This window comes from Belonocnema kinseyi, chromosome 6, assembly GCF_010883055.1.
Source record: "Belonocnema kinseyi isolate 2016_QV_RU_SX_M_011 chromosome 6, B_treatae_v1, whole genome shotgun sequence".
NCBI classification, from domain to species: domain Eukaryota; kingdom Metazoa; phylum Arthropoda; class Insecta; order Hymenoptera; family Cynipidae; genus Belonocnema; species Belonocnema kinseyi.
The window spans coordinates 56,806,383-56,810,617 of record NC_046662.1 but is presented as its reverse complement, the minus strand read 5'-3'; positions in this window follow the sequence as shown (position 1 = coordinate 56,810,617).

The window sequence follows — 4,235 nt, the reverse complement described above, 5'->3', positions numbered from 1 at the left end:
TCGTATTTTCGTGTACAACGTTACCGGCTGATGCCGTTGGAATTGATTGTTGAAATTTATTTTTTTACATCTTTTATTATTAAGCTTTGTACTTAAACGTAGCTTTCTTTCGACTCTGGCATTTCTCAAAGTTGCGACCGATATTTTATGTATAAAAAAAGTTCGAACGTTCAAAAAATGTTGAGGTTCAGAAAAAAGATGAAATAATTTTCAGTGAAGTTCCTACCAAAATGCAGTACCTAAACGTACTTTATTGTACTCTAATACATTTCACAAAGTTTCAGCTCGATATTTTATTTACAAAAAAAGTTCTTAGGTTCAAAAAAACATTCAGTGAACTGAAAAACTGTGGTCGGTAATATAGGTATTTAGCTGTGTCACATGCCCTTAAATAAAATGGTTTAAAATGTAAATTTAGTTAAATTCAATCAGAAATACATTATATCTATTATATATTCATAAGCGAGAGTATTCACATGATAAGTTTAAACTTAGTACTATTCAAATTTTTCTCCAGAATTTTTTTACATTCCATTAATAATATTGTTAATTTGTTTTCGACACTAAACTTTAAGAATCATATTTTACTTGTCAGGATTATTGTACGGCCATATAAATCATATTTTGTCTTTAGTATTTATAAAAAATTATTGGAAAAGTATTTTGAAATTTTAAACGAGTAGCATTGTTTTAAGTTCAAGAATTTTTTGCATGGAAATAGCATTTTGTTGATTAAAAAATTTAAAAAGTAATTTAGTCCCATTGCTTTCTGTGTAAAAACAAGGAGTGATGGGACAACTAGCGCCGCGCCCTGAATATTAGGAACTAATCAACTTGGGACAGTTGCGGGGTCAAGTTTAAATCCGAAACATGGAGATATGCACAAGGCTGGTTTGTAATTTATAATCGTCATTTGCAAAATACGCAAAACTATTTTATAATTATTTTACCATTTTTTTCACTTAAAAGGTGAAGGCGATGCTTGTAATTAATGAAATAGGTATAGTTTAATCAATTGTTGAACAAAAAATTTAGTTCTTAAATTTAAGCAGAACTCGAGCCCCAATGTTTATTTCATGTGAATATTTGCCACACTATCTAAATTTACTCTCTACTACTTACCATAAATAGTAGAAATTCTACACATTTCATAGTAACTAGCAGTCTTGCGCGCGCAACGGTGCGCGCCTATTTAGTTTTTACAGAAAAAGAATAAAACAAAAGCCTATCTTTTCTATGTTATACATATTTAATTAATGTTACAAAATATTAGTATAAAATAATAGAAGGCACCAATTGATGAGTTCTGTGCCTGAAACTGTAATTAATCTTTTATAATAGGATTTTAACAAATTTGATATGTTTTGGTAGAAAATGAAATTGAACTATTTTATTCCAAATGAGCTTTTTTTATTAAAAATTAATTTACACCTAATATTGATGAATAGCATTCATTACAATTTTTTAACTCACGTTGATGATAATCATAGTCTTTAAATAATGAATTTTGCATTTTTAAGCCACAATTTGTATATGTCAATTTAGCCAAATTTTTGTATGCGCATCATAATAATCAATTTTCTTATAGGTAGAAAAACACATGTAATAAGCTTGTTGCTACTTGGTAAACTCTCCCCTGAAAATCTGGTTCAAGTCTCCCCAATATTAGTTCATGCGTTCAATGTCATAAAAATTTTAGTAATAACTGTTTCAGTATTCCGATTTATACAAAATCATTACACTACTTTGTAAAGAATGACGCGATATATATTTATATATATATATTTATTTTTGATTACAAGAGTAGATAGGTCCTTAAAAACTTAGAAAAAAATTACATTATTGAACGCAAATTTCTGCAAATTATCGCATCTCAGACTTAGTTAAGTCTCCCACTGTCCCCTGGACTTTTCACATGAATGTTTATGAAAAACATGAATATTTTCTTTAAAATTAAGCTAATTATTATTATATTTTAAATTACATTAAAATTAATCTAATTATTTATTAAAAATAACACTTTAAACAATTAAATACTTGAAAACTTATCATGTGGGGTGAAGGTGTTGTGAAAAATGTGGTTTATGGATGTAGATGGAGGGGAAAAGTGTTATATCTGTTTTACAGAAAAAGAGTCTTGTGACTTACAAGTTTAAGAATTGGGAAAAATTATTTATTTCCTAACTGACAATTCTTTATTTGTTGAAAATTCGTTTTTCTAGTTGAAAAATGCATAATTTTAGTGATACACTCATCTCTTTGGTTAAAAAATGTACTATTTTTTTGAAAATTCTTTTGTTTAAAAAAATTACCGAATTTTCAACCAAGTAGTTACATTTTCATCCAAACACCTAACATTTTAACAAAATAGTTAAACTTTTAAATAAGTAGATAAATTTTCAACCAAAAACTAAAAAATATGATTATTTTAAAACAATAAAAGCAGAATTGAACCAAAAACTGTACTTCAAGAAAAATTTAACTAAAATAATGAATCTTCAACCAAAAAAATTAATTTTTTAAAGGTCGTTTAACCTTAAAACAATTAGAGAAATGTTCAACAAAAAAGATTAATTTTCAACCAAAGAAAGAAAGAATTTGGAACAAAAGAATTAAATTTTCAACTAAAATGATGAATCTTTAGCACAAAAAATATACATTTTTACTCAATTAGTTTAACATTTAACCAAGTAGTCGAATGCAAACAAAAAAGGCAAATTTAAGAAAAAATGATTGAGTCCTCAACAAAGAAGCTTTAACAAAAGATAAGTCACAACTACCAAATTACAGTTGTAGATATTTTAACCTTTAATTTTAAAATGTCTGTGCACAACTTTGGGCGAAAAACAAAGACCGAGCGCGAAGCGCGAGATGCATATATTTTATTATGATTGTTATATTATAATTTTAAGTCAAGACAGAAAAAAAAACTTTAACTAAATTTTTGAATATTTTCAACAAAAAATTTCAAAAAACTGCTACCTTCTGGTTTAAAAATCAAATAATTGGCTGAATCTTGGTTGAATAAAATTGGTGAATCTCATTGTTAAAAATCTAACTAATTGTTTGAAAATGTATGGATTTTGTTAAAAAAATCGACTTTTTCAGTAGAAAATTAATCTTCTTGTTTGAAAATTCATCTTGCTGATTGAGGATTCAACCATTTTTCGGACAATTCATTTTTTTTCAAAATTAATTTATTGAAGTGAAACTTTAACTCTCCATTTTTTGTAAAAAATGTATTGATATTTTTAATTACAATCTGTTTTAGTTGAAAACTCAAATATTTTTTTTTAAATTACACTTCTTTAAATTGAAAATAATTTTTTTTAACTAAAAACTGAACCATCCCATTTTTTCATTGAATATTAAGTAAATAATTGAAGCTTCAACTGTTTCGGTTTAAAACGAACCTTTTTGATTGAAAATCCAACTATTTTTTTTTCAATTTCTATATATTTTTTTAACATTTATTACTCTAATGGTAAAATCTACTTATATTACTTTTGGTTGAAAAATGATATTTTTAGTTAAAAATCATATATCTGTTTGAAACATTCTAGATTTGGTAGAAAATTTGTAATTTTTGGTAGAAAAGTAATATTCTAGGTTAAAATTAATATTTTTCATTAAGAATTCAGTTATTTCAAAAAAACTCCTTTTTAGTTTTTCAAAAACCAATTTCTTTAAAAGAAATTTCGATTCTACTATTTTTGTTGAAAATTGATATTTTAAATTGAAAATTGACCCTTTTTACTTAATAATTCAATTTTTTTAAATTTTTCTATTTTGGGAGAAAATTAATCCTTTTGGTTCAAAATCGATCTTTTTTCGTTAAAAATTGAACTATTTAGAAACAAATTCATCTGTTTGGATACAGTATTTGGAAATTCAGAATTTTGTTAAAAATTCGTCATTCTTGGTAAAAAATAATAAACTCCCTAATTGAAATCTCATGTTCTTTCCGAGGATTCTATTATTTTGTTAAAAATTCCTTTTTTTGTGAAAAATTAATTTATTTAAGAGAAATTTCGATTATACCATTTTTGATAGAAAAATGATATTTACAAAAAATTGATCTTTTTTTGTTAAAAATTTAATTTTTTTAAGGGCATGTGACACAGCTAAATACGTATATTACCGACCTCACTTTTTCGGTTCACTGAATGTTTTTTTGAACCTAAGAACTTTTTTATAAATAAAATATCGAGCTGAAACTTTGGAAAATGTATTAG